The following is a 19,351-nucleotide window of genomic DNA, read 5'->3' as shown; positions in this document are numbered from 1 at the left end:
TGAGCCTGACGCGCTGAAGAAATCAGTAGGAACGAGAATCGTAGAGCAAGCAGTAGTACGAAGAAGCAGATCTGAGAGGCTGGCCCCTCGAGCATCGGTACTCCAGGACGCCGGGTCCTCGGGCTTTCCACTCTCTGCCACTCGAGAGCTTGCACCTTTTAAAATAGAAAAATGGGCGTTGTTTTTATTTACTTTTTTGTAAAGTAATTTTCCTTCTGTTGGAGGTTTGGGGTGATCCTTTGTCTGCACTGTGTACAAAAATCGTTTCACTCTGATTCATCACTTGCAGCTGGGTGGCCTGTGTGCTGAGGAGCATCCCCTCCTGCGACGCGTTGCCCTAAGGATGCTGATAAAAAGTCTTTTTGTTAAAAAAAAAAAAGAAAAGAAAGAAAGAAAGAAATCCGCTTGCCAATGCAGGTGGCACGGGTTCGAGCCCTGGTCGGGGAAGAAGTTGCCGCGGAGCAACTAAGCCCGTGTGCCACAACTACTGAGCCTGTTATAGAGCCCGCGAGCCACAACTACTGAAGCCCTTGTGCCTAGAACCCATGCTCTGCAACAAGAGAAGCCACCGCAATCAGAAGCCTGCGCACCGCAAGGAAGAGTAGCCCCCACTCGCAACAGAGAAAGCCCGCAGGCAGCAACGAAGACCCAATGCAGCCAAAAATAAATAAATTTATTTATTTTTTTTTTTGCGGTACGCGAGCCTCTCCCGTTGCGGAGCACAGGCTCCGGGCGCGCAGGCTCAGCAGCCATGGCTCACGGGCCAAGCCGCTCCGCGGCATGTGGGATCTTCCCGGACCAGGGCACGAACACGCGTCCCCTGCATCGGCAGGCAGACTCTCAACCACTGCGCCACCAGGGAAGCCCATAAATTTATTTTTTTAAAAAAAGAAATATTTGTAAACACCTACCAAATACAAAGCCTTCAAGAAATTTAACCCATAGGAAAGCTCAGGTGTATACACTTTGTGTCAGAAGTTAAGGTCTCATACAGACAAGGAGAGATCACTTCTTGCTGGGCAAATCTGAGATTTTGTGGTTGAGTTGGCATTTGAGCTAGGGCAGGTGGGTAGGATTTAAACATAAAATACGATGATGCTGAGGGACACAAGAAGGCATTCTAGGAAACAACATGAGTAAAAGCATAGAGATAAGTTGTTTAGGTAATAATAGCATGCTGTTTGAAATTCCTCTTATAAAACATGTTTGAGTTTTAAAATTCAACAGATCATTGTGAAACCTAAACTTGACCTTTTCACATTTGTCTCCCACTTTCCTTTGCAAGAAATTATGTGTGTGTGTCAATCAGAATTCTGTGAGCTACATCACAGGTGTTCTACATGCATTGAACAGTAGAGTGAGATGAGATGGATAGGCCTTTCCTCCTAACTTTAAAATACAGTCATGCTGGGTCTTGTGCTAAACAGTGAAGTGCAGGAGGAAAGGCCCAAAGTGTGAGGGTCATCAACTACAGATTTCCACAAGGTCTGGCGATCACCAAGGCTACGAGTCACTGGCCAGCCCAGTGCCCACCAGGCCTGGTAAACCAAGAAGTGATGTTAAGGAAGTGGAAACTGGCTGATTTGTATGAATTTGTTTAATCTGTTCTCAACCAATAACACGATTTACATCAGGTGATGTGTTTATGACACCTGGATTCAGAAAGGCAGTCATTTGGTTATGAACTCATTGTTTCCTTTTCAGAAAAATTGACCTCACCCATTAGCCCTTTTATGTAGTCTTCCTAAAGCTTACCACTATCTCCATAATGCCTCCTCAACTGTTCACAAATGTTATTTCACAAGTACCGATGCTTCTCAAATGTCAGGTTTGCAGGGGTTTTATTGCCACATTTCAGGTTGATTAATGTAAGAACAAATAAATAAGGGCTTAAACTGTTGATGCCTCATGGACAGGTAGGGCTGAAGATGGCTGCCAGTAGATAAAATAGTTGGCGATAGAACAAGATTATATTTATAATAAAGACACAGGTCTTAGGTCCTAAGTAGTAACTCCTTTACATCTATCCATTTATACAACTTGCAGTCTTCTCCCCTCTTGCAGTTGACAGGCATCTGACATATATCAAACAATTAATACAAATAGGGTTGATGTTTGGGCAAATTGGACAAGAGAAAGATTTTAAAATTTAATTCTAGGGGTCAGTGGTAAAAGGCAGAGTTTTCATGAACATGAATTCCCTAGAATTTCTTCAGCTCTGTCAGTGTCAGCAGTACTTCCATGTATTGATTCAGGGAATGTTTATTGAGGGCTTACTCTGTAACAGTCACTGTGCTAGAAGGTAAAGATCCAATGTGACAAACGAGAGAGTCCCTGCATCGCAGAATTACAGAAAAGGAAACTAAAAGGACAATACAACTGATGAGGAAACTTCAGAGGACAGAGAAGTAGCAAACCTAGGCGTTGAGTCTCAGGGCTGTCTCCTTGGAAGAAGTACCATATAGGCTGAGACATAGATGAGCAGGTGTTAGTGGGTTGATGGACAGGAGGGTCACAGAGGTGTGAAGACATAGCTCTTCCAGGAAAGCTACGGCTGGAATGTCAGGATTGGGGTCCCTGCGTAACGTCACGTAATATAAATTACGTTACTCTCTAATACTCTCTCAATGTGCCCTCTACTCTTCCTACATAATACTTAACATGACGTGCAATTCTATATTTATATAATTTTTAAAAATGTCTATCATTCCTCTGCTTGTTTTGTTACCTCACTTTTGGGCACATAGTAAGGCACTCATTTGTTGAATCAACAAGCAGCTGAGAGGTGAGGGAGGGAATAGCAGAAAAGATGCTAGAGAGACAGCCAGGAGACAAATTAAGCAGGGCTTTCTTGACCGTATTAAGGAGTCCTGAACCTTCATTCTAAGAGAAGTAAGAGATAAAGAGCTTTGAGCTACTCTTTGCATTTCAGAAAGATCACTTTGACTGCAATGTAAAAAAACAGATTGGAAAAGAGCCAGGACTCAGTCTGTCAGTTACCTGAGCCAGCTGAAATTATATCACTGGGAGTGGACTTAAAAGAGAGTTAGGATGAGAAATTGAAGAGGTTTGGTGATTGGTTAGATAAGGAAGGGGAGAACAATGGAGTTCTCCAAAATGACTCATAGGTTTCTGCATGGGACAGCTAAGTGAATCATGAAGTAAAGCAGTGTTTTGTTTTTGTTTTCGGTGATGGAGAAATGAGATTCAGTTGTGAGCATATTAAGTTTAAAATGCCTGTAACGTCATCTAAGAGATGTTCAGGAGGGAGTTGGATGGATATCGGTCTCTGAAGCTTATGAGAGAAATTTTGGCTGGGGTTAGAGATTTGTGAGCCATCAGAAGATAAAAACATGAAAGTTGTCCTTTGCTGATGCAGCTGAAAGGATTCTTGCAAGTCCTGCTTCCATAGACACTCTTAAGGGTCCTCTTCTAGGCTGACTCCAGCCAGTCCACACACAGAGAAATAAATCACAGAAGAAGATTTATAACTTTGGGAAAAATCACATGGTCTTTTTCAGACACTGTAGAGGCCATTATGACGGCAGAGCCAACAAAGTGGCAGCTGGACTCTATAGGTCTCTACATCGCAGTTCAAAGTTCAACCTTTCATCTCCTTGCTAAGTAGTGATCCTGTGTCACTAGTTTTCTTTGAGCCTCTTTGAGTAAGACACACATACATCAGGAAATATGTCGGGGCATTGTTATCCTACAATGCCACGCTGAATTAATCATGTCATTCTATTTACACATGTAATTCCCTTTGACCAGAAATTGAAATTGCTTTTCTTATTTGCTACTTCTCAGCGTGGACCTCTCATTTCATAACTGCTGTGACCTGTGTAGCGAAAGACTCTATGTGCCTTGGATGTGTTTCGTTTGATTTGTTTTGTTACACCAACAATGTTTAAAAGAGCAGTTAACTTGTAGGTGTTGTACTTAGGTACAATACAAGTACCATGAAGTAGCATGAAGCCTTTCATCCTACCTATCTCTGGCATTTATTTTAAATGCACACCTTCTGCAGATACTTGGTTTGTGACCCTTACCCTAAAGTGTTAAGATCAACAACGAAAGCACATACGTAATACAAAAGTAGGCTAGCAAAGGAAAAGATGAGCTAACGTGTGATGGGCATGGGAAGGAGGAATAGTTTATCAAAACCTCCCTATATTTTACAGAACAAAAATGAATTTGCCATTTTTCCAGGTAGACCTGGCAGAGGAAAGTACACAATAAAAGGCGTAACATGAACGAATGAAGCATTTTCAAGGATGTATAGGTAGTAAGGTGTTAATGGTATAAAATGTTTGCAGGCAATAAAGAAGCACCCTGAATGCCATGGTAAGGGTTTTGGGATTTCCTTAGACAGAAGGGAGTGAGGAAAGTATTTGATGCCACAGAAGAAAATGATCATTCCTTTTAAAAAGAGCTCCTTGGCAGCATTATAGATCATGGATTTGAAGGAAGTAAAGCCAGAAGAACTATTAGGTCATTTTCCATGGCATTCATGTCGACACAAATTCGGAATCTACGCTACTAGTGAAACCTTGATCTCTGAAATCATTTACTATAACTGCCTGCTCTTTAAGTCTCCCAGTAAACACACCCTCATTATTTTTTAGGACTAATAGCCCCCTAATCTTTCTTCCTTGTCCAAGCCTATTCTCCCTTCTTGGCTTCACTCCTATCCCTATTCAGCCTGCAATGTAGGGATCAACGTTTTTGTCTGCACTCTCACCAACACTTCTGATTCCTTTCGCCCCTCGACCTGAGCCCAACCTTTATCTTCCAATCCTCTTACTCACTCTTAGTTAACTTCCTCTCTCTGTGGTTTCTAGTTTCCCACAGCTGGAAGCTAGAAAAATCTCTCTAGAGGCCTGTTAAAAATTCTAGAACCTCAACCCAGGCCCACAGAAACTATCTCCAATGAAAACTGGCTTTTAAAATAATATTCTAGTTGATTCTTTTCATCTGGTAAGTTTAGAAAACAATGCATAGATAAGTCCATAATTCCCCAATAGCAACTCCTCTGAATTTATTCCAGAGCCCTAAAGCTGCAGCTCAGCTCTCCTCCCTAATTTGCCTAAATTTAATGCCGAAAGAATGAAACAACTTATTCTTTATTCTCTTGCAAGGATTCTTTACCCTTCCTGTCCCTCTTATTTCACAGCTTAACCCATCTGTTATAAACTGAACGTTTGTGTTCCTCCCCCCACGTCCCATCCCCCAATCCATATGTTGAAGCCCTAACTACCAATGTGACTGTATTTGGAGACATGACGTTTATAAATGTAATTAAGGTTAAATGAGGTCATAAGGCTGAGGCCCTGATCTGTTAAAATTAATGTTTTCCTAAGAAGAGACATCAGAGAGGGATCTCTGAATCTCTGAGAGACTCCCCTCACCCAGACCCTGGCTTCTGTCTCTTTCCAAAGAAAGGCCAAGTGAGCACACAGCAAGATGGCAGCTGCCTACAAGCCTGAAAAAGAGCTCTTACCAGAACCTGACCATACTGGCACCCTGATCTCAGACTTCCAGCCTCCAGAACTGTGAGAAAGTAAATTTCTGTTGTCTAAGGCCTCCAGTCTTTGCTACTCTGTTATGGCAACCTGAGCAGTCTCATAGACCATCCTTTCCTTATTTATGACCCAGGCCCCTCTTATCTCCTCTGAGACAAGCATCTATTTAATTCCTACTAAGTGCACAGCAAGACAAATTTGGTTCTTGTCCTCATGAAGCTGAGCCTGGGTGGAGAGGATAAGATATTACAAGGTTAACTCTTCCTTTTAGTACTTCTCTTTCTCTCTCTCTCTTTCCTATATTTAATCTCTCTCCCTCCATCTGTCTTCCTTCTCCTCTCTCTCTCTCTCACTCCTCCATGCACAACTCCCTCTTTTTTGGTAGTACTCCCTTCTCCTTGATCCCTGGGCCCTCTCTCTCTCTCTCTCTTTGAACTCATTCTCAAAAAAAAAAAAAAAAAAAAGAAAAAAGAAAAAGAATCTCTCCCTCTTTTTAACCTCTCAAGTTACTTGTCGATTCCCTTCTTTCTACAATATTCAGGATACTAAAAGAATTAGTGATCCTATCTTAATATAATCATGTATTTATATTGTAATTTTGCAAATATTTTCAGTAAAATAAACATTTATCTGAGCTGCACACACACAGAGAAAGAATAGTCTTCAAAATACATTCACCTTCCTCACTGGCTCTGTCATAAAGAAAGATCTTATACTCTTATTGTTTTTGTCTTGTTTTATAACCTATTGAAATGTTGACCTCTCCCCACTTGGGCTTATTTCCCTCAGTTCTGATCACTACTCTCCACTCCCTACCAGATAAAGTCTCAAGTCGGACTCCAATTGGCACCTTCCACCATTTCTATCTCAAACCAAGGAATTCACTGTCATCTTTCATACTGTCTGCTTTCCTTTGACCTGACATGCTTTTCCCACCTCTGTTTCCACATGAAAAAGAAACTCTTGCTAACCTATAAGACCAAGCTGACAAATCACCCTTTTGGAGAAGCCTTACTTGGCCCTTCCATGGCTTATCTCCTCTTGGGTTCCCAAAACACTGGAAATAATTGTAATGACATGTTTATAGGTTTAGTAGACAGGCAGTCCCCTGGTTTTTATATTCCTAGTTCCAGGTACTTATTTAATATTTACTAAATATCTAATGAATGAATAAATTAAAACAAGCTACCTTTTCAGTTCTATCTTGTACCATATAATCCTGTGTTCCATTCAAATCAAACTAGCATTAACATTTGTTTCTTAATACTTTCCCAAATTCATCCCGGAACATACTGACACCCTCCCCCACCCTGAGACTTGCTTGCCTAACTCCAAAGGCAGCACCTTCTTTACCCATTAAATGAAATTTAAAATGAATATTTTTGCTGTGACAGATAATGCTGTTTTACTGAACCTAAATCACCAGTGCTGGATTTAAAGGTAGAAATGGTAGAAAGATGTAAAATCAGAATTAAAATGTTTCTACATTTCAACTTCAACACTACTGTTGAACAACAACAATTTTTTTGAACAATTAGTATAACACCAAACACTATTATAACTGTTTTTCGTGTGTCACTAATTTCATCTTCAAAAAAACTCTATGAAGTAGAAATTATTATCATTTTACAGATCAGGAAATTAAGAGACAGATGGTCAATAACTTGTGTAGTAAAATGATCTAGGCTCTAGAAAACTAAGATTTGGATCCAGACATCCTAATTCTAGAACCTGAGTTTTTGACCAGGAAGATTTATTCCATCACCACTTGCTCAGTCTGTATAATCAAATTTCATACATAATCAAACTGCCCTCAAGCAATATAAAATGTTAATTTAATGAGATGTCATCTGATAACTGTAAGACAGGACTGTCTTATTCACTTAAAGATCAGTATTATGGCGAATATGAAATCCATTGAAATACAGTATCTTATCTGATGATTGCTGGGATAGAGAACATAAAAATTATTTTTTGCCACATTACTTATAGGTGAAGTAATTCTACAAGATGTTTACAGAGCATGGTGGAGGAAAAATATAGATGTTTTCCTGAAATGAGTTGTTTTGCACAAAGAAGTGGCTACAAACCAATAAGTTACCAATTACAATAAAAATAGAGTCTGATTGCCATGGAGTCTGTCCTACCATGTGTTCTGTAATGACTCAATTATCCTCCCACTTTTCTTTACTTGAACTACAGTAAGTCCCCTACATACGAACCTTCAAGGTGCAAACTTTCAAAGATGCGAATGTGAGTTCACATGTCCAATCACGTAAGTTAGTTCACGTGTCTGGTGTACATTGTCACGTCTGTGCATCCTCTACAAGTGGTTGTGCTTTTGTGTACTTTACAGTACTGCATAGAGTACAGTAGCACAGTATCTTTATTTCGAGCCCAGGATGTCCGGAAGCAAGCATAAAAGCAGCGGTGATGTATTTGGTACTGCTAAGAAGTGCCAAGCAACAACAACGGAAACAAAAGTGAAGATAATTGAGAGGGTAGAACGAAGTGAAAAAGAGGTAGATGTCACTCGTTCATATAACATGAATCATTCAACCATCAGCATAGTTCTAAAGAACAAGGACAAGATCATGGAACGTGTGAAGTCTGCTGTGCCAATGATGTCGACCGTAAAACTGAAGAAGCATGGAAAAGTGATGAAGGAGATGGAGAAACTTCTCAGCGTGTGGATGCAAGATCAGCATCAGCGTCAAGTTCTGCTCAACTTAATGCTGATTCAAGAGAAAGGTAAAAGCCTTTACGAAGACTTGAAGTAGAAACACGTTGAAGAATCAGAGGGCGCATCTTTTAATGCCAGCCATGGCTGGTTTCATCAGATCAAGGCTAGAGCCAACCTTCACAATGTAAAAGTAAGTGGTGAGGCAGTGAGTACAAATAAGGTAGCTGCCTGGGAATTTCCTGAAATGCATTGAGAAATTATTGATGCAGGTGCATATTTACCCTAGCAGGGTTTTAATGTGGATGAGACAGGATTGTACTGGAAGAGGATGCCAGACTGAAGTTATATCAGTAAAGAGGAAAAGTTGATGCCAGGCTATAAGGCAACAAATGATAGGCTAACTCTGTTGTTTTGTGGCAGTGCTTCCAGCGATATGAAGCTGAAGCCTCTCTTAGTTTATCATCCAGAGAACCCAAGAGCCCTTATAAATGTAACCAAGGGCTCTTCCTGTTGTGTGGAAGAGTAACCCCAAAGCCTGGGTTACACAGGCCATTTTCCAGGACTGGCTTTTCCACCACTTTATCCCTGAGATAGAGAAATACTGCTTAGAGAAGGATGTCCCATTCAACATTCCTTTGCTGCTCGACAGTGCTCCGGGCCACCCTCCATTCATGGACAACTTTCATCCCAACGTCAAAGTACTGCATGTGCCACCGAATACTAATGTCACTCATCCAACCTATGGACCAGGGAGTTACAGTGATTTTCAAGAAATATTATTTATGTCACACTTTTCATCAGGCAGTAAAGGTGAGTGACGAATCTGGAACAACCTTGTGACAATTTTGGAAGCACTATTACATCTACAAGGCCATAAAAAACATTGACTTTGCTTGGCGTGAAGTTACGGCCATCGTCATGAATAGGGTTTGGAAGAACTTTTGCCCGCAGTTTGTTCACGATTTTCATGGATTTGAGAAGGTGGTTGAGGAGTCCAAAGAGGTCTTCAGCAACTTAGTGACCCTCAGTGAGAAGCTGAAGCTAGACCTGCAAGAAGACGACTTCATTGAACTTCTTGCTGTGCAACACGAGGAGCTGACTAATGAAGACCTGATGGAATTGGAGGCCCAGAGACAGGATGAAGAGAGACAAGAGGAAGAAGAAGTAACTGAAGAAGTGAAGAGATTCATGACACAGGAAATGACAAGGGGATTTTCTTTATTTGAGGAGACACTGTTAGTTTCTGAGGCATAGGACCTGAAGGTAGAACCATACACGAAGGTTGCAGCAGCCATTCAGAATGCAATCCAGTGCTACCATGTCATCTATGATGAGAAAAAAAAGCTACTACCCAGACATCACTGGATCGTTTTTCCAAGAGGGTAGATAGAATTGAATCCAGCAAGGGACCAGAACCTGTGCCATCAACGTCAGGCGTGAGTGAAATTGCAACTTGCCCTCCATCTCCTACTGCTGACGATCCTTCAGCTCTACCATCTCCCGCCTCCTCTCCCCCCTCCAGCCAGTAACTCTTCTTGCCTGTTCACTCGATGCCAGCCCCTGGATGCCAGCTGTTGTACTGCACTGCTGTACTTTTCCAGGTACTGTACTGTAAGGTTAAACATGTTCTCTTTATTTTTCGTGTTTGTTTTTTATGTATTATTTGTGTGAGAAGTTTTATAAACCTATTACAGTACAGTACTATATAGCCGATTATGTTAGTTGGGCACCTAGGCTAACTTTGTTGTACTTACAGACAAATTGGACTTATGAACGTGCTCTTGGAACAGAACTCATTTGTATGTGGGGGACTTACTGTACTGCAAAACTTTCCTTCCTGTAGCATCCTGTGCTGTTATTTGGGCTTCATTTGATGAGACCACACCTCTGAACGCAACAGAAATGTGGGCACTAGGATAAAAGGTTGTCTTCCAAAAGCTACAGAATGCACTCAAATTAATTTTAATTTCTCATAGAGAATTCTAGGATGCCAAAGAATACATACCAGTTGGAGAAATTCTGGCCTAAACGAAAAACAGGCCATTTCCAGGAACACATACCCTGTTCATGAGATCTTACCATCACAGAGGCTACAGTAGAAGATGAGCAGAAATAAGGAAACAAGGGTCAAAAGAAAGTGAAATCTCCTTAAAGACTAGAACACAGCTTAATAAATTGCTCATGTGTTTATCTTCCTGACTCAGGCCTTGCTCTTACCCCTAAAAGACTCAAGGGAATGGAAAGATAGAAAACCTATTGAAAGGGCACAACACAAAGGCTTTTAAAGCCTTCTGAATCACAGCCAAAGCTCCATCCTCCTAGCAGACTAGTGTTTGTGTTTTTACTCTTCAGAGGTGAAGGAGAAGGAGTGTTAGATCCCCCCTAAGTTACTAGAGTTTAGAGTGCTGGTCTAAAGGTGAGTGAGTTAGGAAACAGACAATGCGGGGGGCGGTTAAGAGTCCTGGGCCTCAATTCGGGAGCCATGGAAACCAGGCATTAACTCCTGGTGTTGACTGGAGGCAAATTATTTCATTTCTTTGTTCATCATTTTCCTTTTCTTTCAAACTTGGCAGTTGGACTAGACCAGAGGTCTCTGTTGTCTAGTTCAGATTTGAGGTCTTATGATTCTGTGAGATGGCTGCAGAACATGATGGAGGAAATCACAGTCAGGATTTCACGGGACGTCCCTGCTGGTGCAGTGGTTAAGAATCCGCCTGCCAATGCAGGGGACACGGGTTCGAGCCCTGGTCCAGAAAGATCCCACATGCTGCAGAGCAACTAAGCCCGTGCACCACAACTACTGAGCCTGTGCTCTAGAGCCCGCATACCACAACTACTGAGCCCGTGAGCCACAACTACTGAAGCCCACGGGCCTAGAGCCCATGCTCCACAACAAGAGAAGCCACCACAGTGAGAAGCCCACGCACCGCAACAAAGAGTAGCCCCCGCTCGCCACAACTAGAGAAAGCCCGCACGCAGCAACGAAGACCCAACGCAGCCAAAAATAAATAAATAAAATAAATAAATTTATTAATGTCTGAGTTGTAGGATATCATTGAGGTATCTTAATAAGTAACCTTCTGCCCTCTTGGGTACAGTTTAAGACATACCCTCTGGTCTGCTGTACTCAGTGGGACATACATTGTGTTCCAGTTTAAGTTTTTGGAAGGTGGGTGGAATCTTTTCTTCTTGGGAGCAAGCTGTTCCACTTTGACTTCTAAAGGGCTTCGTGGAAATGAATGTTAAGTTTAAATCAGGAAAAGCAATTTTAACACCACACCCTAAAAAAAAATCATCTTTCAGGGAGGTAATGTTTCATCACGTTAGTCAAAAAGCAAATCTTATTAATATAATAACTTGTCATCTGTGTGTTTAGTCCTTATTTCACAATATAAGGGTAAAAATGCTACAGTGTGTGTGTGTGTGTGTGTGTGTGTGTGCATTTAATGCAGTTGTCAGTGACAACTAAAAGTTGGCATTTTGACCCAGGAAATGTCAGAATCATCAATCCCAAATTATTGTCATTCAAGATGCTCATCTGAAGTTCTACAAACCTGCCTGATGATTAGGGAACTTTGGGGAACTTTGTGAAGCAGATCATTCCTGGCTTTGTCTCCTAGGGCAGTTTTTCCCAACTTCTCATGCTCTGTAGAATCACCTGGGGAACATTAAAGCTCCAGATATCCAGGCCACGTGATAAAATCTCTAGGGCTTGGCCTGGGTGTGAGTATTTTTTTGTACTTATTTCTGAAATATAATTGACATATAACATTATATTAGTTTCAGGTGTACAATCTAATGATTCGGTATTTGTATATACTGTGACTTGATAACCACAATAGGTCTAGTTAACAACCATCACCATGCATGGTTAACAAATGATGTTTTTCTTGTGAGGAGAACTTGTAAGATCTACTCTCTCAGCAGCTTTCAAACATACAGTAGAGTACTAGTAACTATAGACACCATGCTCTACGTTACATTCCCATGACTTATTTTATAACTGGAAGTTTGTACCTTTTGACCTGCTTCACCTATTTCGCCTCACCCCCTACCCTCGCCTCTGACCTCAGGCAACCACCAATCTGTTCTTTATATCTATGAGCTCTTTTGTGTTTGTCATTTAGATTCCACATATAAGTGAGATCATATGGCATTTGCCTTTCTCTGTCTGACTTATTTCAAGGGCATGAGTATTTTTTAAAGCTCCCCAGTGATTTCAATGTGTAGCCAAGGTTGGAGTGATTAGAGAATGATCCTAGAAATCAAGGGTCAAAATACTGACCAAGAATCAGTATTTTTAGCAATAGCTTATAGGTGATTCTTATGAACACAAAGTTTGGAAGTTATTAAATTTGATATACAAGGATATATTTCAAGTTATTTAAAGAAATAACTGTCCACATTTGACTAACTTCAAAATATATAGTTCGTAATATATATAATATAAAGTTTCTCTTATTTGGGATAAGAGATGTTTTCAGAACCCATGTGCGGTTTAATTGACATTATGTTCCGGATCCTGACCCCATATCACACCTGTCTTCTGGTTCACTCTCACTCTGGTGCACCTAATTAATATTCTAAGCAATGATTCTGTTACATCAGAGCTTCCCAACTGGCAGTTGTTCTTGAAAATGCAGTGAGCCACACCCTAGACCTTTTGAGTGGGAATCTCTGAAGGTGGCGTTCAAAAATTTGCATTTCTAACCATTCAGAGATTTGTATTTCTAAGCCTCCTGGGTGGTACCTGGGTACGGCAAAAGTTACAGACTACGAGAGCCAGAGAAGACAATGAATGGCGTGAGCACAGGAGGCAGATACTAATATCCTGCTCTCATTTCCTCCAGTCAGGGCACCTTTCATAGAGGCAAACTAAGCCACTCTGTGGTAATACTAAAGGAAGCTTTTGAAAGTGTTTGGCTTGTGGACCGTGAGCATTGTACATATGAAAGGTAAATATGACTCACAAGTCAATGAAATCGCACCTTGTTACTCCACAAACATACTTAACTCTGTGTAGACATTTAAGTGGGAACATGGCCTAAAATTAGGGAAAGTAGGGTTATCAATACACACGCACTTTGTAGCTCCTTGTTCTTGCGAGGTTTCTGTGTAGCGCAGACTTGAGATAATAAATTCATTTTCTAGAAAAAAAATCTTAAAATTTTGATTATCATCATCCGGTTGTATATTGAGGTATTTTCTTATGTTCACCAAAGATGCCCCCCCCCAAAACCCTCAGAAATAAGTGACCTGAAGTTAAATACTTTTATAAAATACCCACTTGTTTAACATGTCTACCCCCCTAGAATGTGGGGCAGTGCAGGAACTGTATATTCTGTCTTGTTTGCCATTGTGTAACTAGCCCTTGGCGCTCTACCTAGTGTATACATGATTAAAATATTTGATTATTTGAAGAGCAAATGAAGGCTATATATATCACTTGTTGAAAATTCTCCAAATAAGACAAGTTTATAAAAAATTTTCACTTAAACTTATAACTAGAATGGTGTGGAAAACAATAACAGCAGCAGCAGTTACAGTTACAATCTAGTAACTTTAAACTTGGAAATACAAAGTAAACTCACAGATCTCCTTATGGTATATATTCTGGATAGGAAGTACAGACATTCTAATTATCTATTTTAGATGTGAAAAGTGATGATTCTTAACTCCCTCAGCAAACATCTCAAAGCCCAAATTAGGAGTTGGACTAGTTGCTATTTTTAGCTTTATATTAGCTATGTAATTAATATTAGTTTTTTTGTTTTTGTTTTTTGGGGTACGTGGGCCTCTCACTGTCGTGGCCTCTCCTGTTGCGGAGCACAGGCTCCGGACGCGCAGGCTCAGCGGCCATGGCTCACGGGCCCAGCTGCTCCGCAGCATGTGGGATCTTCCCAGACCGGGGCACGAACACGTGTCCCGTGCATCGGCAGGCGGACTCTCAACCACTGCGCCACCAGGGAAGCCCAATATTAGTTTTTTAATATAGCTTTCTATCTATGTAGAGATCTATGTTTATATATCTACAGATATAGTTGGTTCTCAAGCTAGCAAAATATATATCTGAAACAGGAGGGAAGGACGCAGGGCACAACCTTTGAAAGAATGACATAGTCCGAGGACCTGACATAAACTGACTAGAACCAAATGGATCCAAGATGGCAGACAAGTTGACTTTTTCCACTAGACCTCGAGCCTCAGTATATGCTCACGTCAGCAAGCTAAATGACACATCCACAGGCGCCATGACAGTTCCAAGACCGACCACAAGGATCAAAAAGGGGGTGGTGGCCCAATTTTCTGGAAATCCCCACCCCTTCCTGAAATAGCTGGAATACTCCTCCCACTCATTAGCCTATGAAATTACCCACTCCTCTAAAAAGTGACAACCCCATACGCTGGGGACTTTTCTCACCTTCTGAGATGGCCCACACTCTGTCTGTGAAGTGTGTTTCTTTCTCAATAAATCCACTTCTTTCCTATCATTTTTGCCTCTCACTAAATTCTGTCTGCAATGAGACATCAAGAACCTGAGCTTCATTAAGTCCCAAAACCAAGTGTGTGATCTCAGTTGGAAGACTGTGGGTGTTGGCCGGGTTCGAGTCCCGCCTGCATGGGTGCAAGTCCCAATCTGAGGTGCACGTTTTCATATCTATGTATATGGCCTATATGGGAAGTGAAAAGATTATTTAAAGAAGTCCATGGGGCTGCATGATTTAAATTTGACAATTTCCAAGTTTTATACTTAATTTGTTTTTGCTAATTTATTTCTTTGCTGGTATTATTTAGAAATTGATGACAAGTTAATGAAATTTCATATAGGTTAGCATAGTAATAATAGTATTTCACATGAGATAATAGCAGTGGCTGGTAGACTGGCCCAATTCTAGTTCCTGACTATCATTTAATAGCTGTACGTATGACTTTGTATGGGTCAAGGTCCAGTCAGGACAGAGAACACCAGTAGCTTGACTGTTACTTCGGTGTAAATTGTTATTTAAGTTAAATGAAGTAGAAGTCTAGATTTCTCAGAGGTTGCAAGTGCTGGAAGCAGCCCTCATCTCTTAATACTAGGGGAAAAAGAGATGACGTTATTGAAATTTGGAACCATAGGGCATGGGACCCAGACCTCCGAGGAGAAGAACTTAGTGAAGCTGGTTCTGCAACAGTTGGACAATTGGGGCTTCCTTGGTGGCGCAGTGGTTGAGGGTCCGCCTGCCGATGCAGGGGACACGGGTTCGTGCCCCGGCCCGGGAAGATCCCCCATGCCGCAGAGCGGCTGGGCAGAGCTGGACAATTGCAAACTGTATTTTCATGCAGGTAGAGGAAAGGACTTCTGCTGGAGTGAGAAACCTTCAGGGCTAATACCCATAGCACACACATGCAGACAAGAAGCCTAGAGGAATCCCACATGAAACAAAAAAGAGCATGTGCCTTCCCCCTCCTCTCCCTCCTCCCCCCTTCCAGTCGCCCTCACACGCCCCCTCTTGGCAGAGACTAACATAGACACAGCTGGAGAAGCAGAAACATGGTTTCTCAGCCTGAGAATCACAAATCACAGGGGAGAAAGGCCAAGAGATAAGTTAATAACTGATGCAAGAAGCACAGTGATAAGCGTTGCATGGTAGATAAGAGGAGACTGGTAGGTTGTCCTAATTTAGTTCCGGACCTCATCACTTAATAGCTATGTGATCTTTGGTTACTTATACTTGATAAAATTAATTTGCCCTAGATATAAAATAGGAAGAGTGTTAACATCTTGGAGTTGTTGTGAGAAGTGAATTCAATAATGAGGTAAACTGCTTATCATACAGGCACAGATGAGTGTGTGACAAATGTGAGCTATTATAAATTTTATTTGCATTATATAGCAAGATAGTACCTTGATATATTTTGAGTAAAAACTGCTGACTTACATAACAGATCAGTGGTTTTCAACTTATGAGTCTTCAGTACCTGGGAAGGCTTGGATTTATAGTAACATTCCTGGAAATTAATATGCATATTTCAAGCAATAAGATTCTGAAAGTATAACTACAGTCATTCATTAATTCGTAATCTTCCCATTATGTGCTGTGTCCCTGTCATTGTAGAATTTACAGTTTAGCAGAAGATAGAGACAACTGAACAATTACAATAAAGTAGTATAAAGGCCAGGATAGGGAAAGTATAGGGATATAACAGATGGGCAACCAACCTCAAAAAGGGCTCACAGGATATTTTCCAAGGAAGAGAAGCTTGAGACTCTAGTAGCCTAGCCAGGCAAAGTTTGCAGAGAACACAGGCACTCCACATACTTTATAAAGTTAAAAATAAAGAATTTATAAGCAAAAGGTTTTGCACCACTAGTGACAATGGAAAATCTAACATTCAAGGAACATATTAAGATCTTCAGATTGTACAGTGAGAATGTTTAATCCTATTTCTTGAAAGGTTTAAGACAATGTCATATAATTTTTTCAGTCCTTCTAGAGAATTCGGTGGAGTGCTGAGTAGATAAAGCTCAATATATATTTGTTGGAAAGTACAGGTCTATAGTTTTGTACTGTTATGGCTCAGGGTCTGTCTGGTGAGATTGGTATCCATCATACACTGGGGTTATCAGCTGAGCGCCCTGACATTTTAGAACAGAGATTACAAAGTGGGGAAGGAAGTGAATTGTGTTCTATTAATCCATTTAATAACAATCCAGTTTATATATCATATATACGTAATTTCAGAATTATATATATATATATATATATATATATATATGAATAGCTCTGAACTCTAACACACAGCAGTAGTGGGGTGATGTTTCCAAGGCTGTTGCATCACATTTTTTTCCCTCTTGGTCCCTGGTTTTGATTGTACATCCATGTGTTATAGAGATCAAAGAATTATTGCTGCGAACATCTTGGTGGAGTTATTGTTTCAGTGTGAAATGACTCTAGACGTTCCTGACTTCTTTTTATCGTTGAATAACAACTTGACTACACAAGATAATTTTTTGTATTCAGTTTTCATATATGACGTTATTTGTTGTACAATATCATTGGCCAGAAAACATAGATGTCTTAGTTCAATTGCAGATCTGCCTTTAATGATCTCTTATTCTCTGAGCTAATAAGTCATACCTTGCGTTATTTCTTTCTTTATAAAGAAAGAAATAATTTCTTTATAAAATACATGTGATATTTATCACCAGCCTACCTCCAAGAATTCTACAAATGATTAGTGAGACAATAATTTCAAAGCTGTCTGGTGTTCTCTGGGGAAAATACATTGCATGAAATTAGCATTAAATAGAAGAGTGCATCGATATACAAATGAGAAATAATGATAATCCTTTACCTTTTATGTACTCTTAAACCTTATTAAGAAGTCAACAGACTATTTTTATAATGTTCTCTATCAAGAGGGAAAAAATGATGAAATAGAAATGTGTCTACATATGTGTGTATATATGTTTTGAGCAGAAACTAGCTTGGGGGAGAATAACTTGGAAAACACAGAGATTCTTGACGCCTTAATTTCTGTAGAGACAGTACACACATGCAAAGTGGGACTAATCATAGGATACACAGAATAACCATAAATTGTTCAGTAATCAAATGAGGAAAAAGACTCAGAAAGGGAAAGTTATTTTTCCAAAGTCACGCAAATAGAGAGATGGCCAAGAGAGGATAATTTGCTTCCCTTCCACATTAAATCAGTAAATAATAAGCACGTGCCAAGCATCCTTTTTGGGAAATGTAGGAGTAAGGTACAGTTCCTCAGGAATATACAGTTCAGTATGGTTTCCAGCTCTTCATACATTTATACTGTATTAAGAGAAGCAATTTGAAGAAAGGCATGAATGAACTGGGGGTCCTTGTGATAAAAATACGTCATTTTGAGACATCCAGAGTGATGTATTTTATATATTTATATACATATTATATATATTATGTACATAATATATAATATTCCTATATAAATTGGAAAGTTAACTCTTTTGGGAGAACAAAGTAGGGAAATGCAACAGGTTAAAGGTGAACAAAATCTGTTGTGAAGAATTTTTGCACTAAGAATAAATATTCATCAAATTAATACAAGCACAGTACTCCAAGATACCATAACAGTTACACTTTCAAAAAACCTGACCATCTTTCACTATTCTATATTTGTCTGCTTTTACAATGTACTAAGTTAAAGATAGGAGTAGCTCTGCATCTAGAGGGCACACTCACCTATACTAATATATCCCTTTCTTTGTGGACTAAATTTCCCTTTTCACAGGTGTAGTTAAAATTAAGCCCAGTCATTTTGTTAGATAAACTAGTTACTACTACTTCCGGGTAATTTCCATAAAGTACTAGTAAGACATAATTCGATACCTAAAGTTTTAAATGACTTAGTGGTCTAATTGCTTATCTTAGTGCTTAAGACATCTACAGGGGAGAGCAAAGCCTTTAAACCATTAGGGCTGTGTCAACTACCTTAGTCACTTATTTTGTAATGTTTTAATGGTTGCGATCTCTATTACAGGCCAAATCCACGGTCAGATTTGCAATCCTGATCTATGTAATCTGTATTGCTTCTAAAAACCTAGGCACTTATTCTATATTACGAAGCTTCTCTCACAGGAATGTATCTTTAAATATGAAAGTAGTAGGCAGAATGAAAAATATAGGTTCTATTATGATACAGTTAAATAGGCTATTCTTCTATAAGCTCACTTTCTAAATACTCTGTGTCAATAGTAAGACTACATTTACTACCAGATAATAATCATAAAATCATAATTAAAAAAACTACCATTTCCAAGCAAGTGTTCTTCAACCTATTATTTATTTAAATTGACTGAAACTCAAGTATCCAATAGCATTTATCAACTGCCTATTATGTTCTAAGCAGTAGGACAAATGTATTTAATAATTGCGAATCTCGCTTCAAAGATATATTTTCCAAAAAAATTATATTGACTCATAGGTTTGAGGCTAATATTATTAAAAATTGATTTGATTTGAAAGTGGCTATACATATACAAACTGATTTTAAAAATACTTTCAAATGTAACTACCTAAAAACACAGCTGTCCTTCAGCTATGCTTTGGGATGCCCTTCAACTCTGTTTCTATTTCTCAAAGTAGATTTGAAAGTTCCCATTTGGAACTGT

At 39.9% G+C, this 19,351-nt stretch overlaps 1 protein-coding gene across 2 annotated transcripts in view; it reads right to left on the bottom strand.

Annotated features, from left to right (window-relative positions):
• Positions 1 to 48: 48 nt before the first annotated feature.
• LOC149749102 (uncharacterized) overlaps positions 49 to 19,351 on the bottom strand; it is a 29,897-nt gene continuing 10,594 nt past the window's right edge. For both annotated transcript variants that reach the window (XM_089911555.1, XM_089911557.1), the window contains one exon: positions 49 to 155. The gene's annotated coding sequence lies outside the window, so the exon portion shown is untranslated. The remainder of the gene's footprint in view (positions 156 to 19,351) is intronic.

This window comes from Delphinapterus leucas, chromosome 5, assembly GCF_059928025.1.
Source record: "Delphinapterus leucas isolate spDelLeu-1000000601 "Yukka" chromosome 5, BTC_Dleu_Yukka2, whole genome shotgun sequence".
Lineage (NCBI taxonomy): Eukaryota > Metazoa > Chordata > Mammalia > Artiodactyla > Monodontidae > Delphinapterus > Delphinapterus leucas.
Note: the sequence above shows the minus strand (reverse complement) of the source record. Positions and strands in the feature narration are given on the sequence as shown.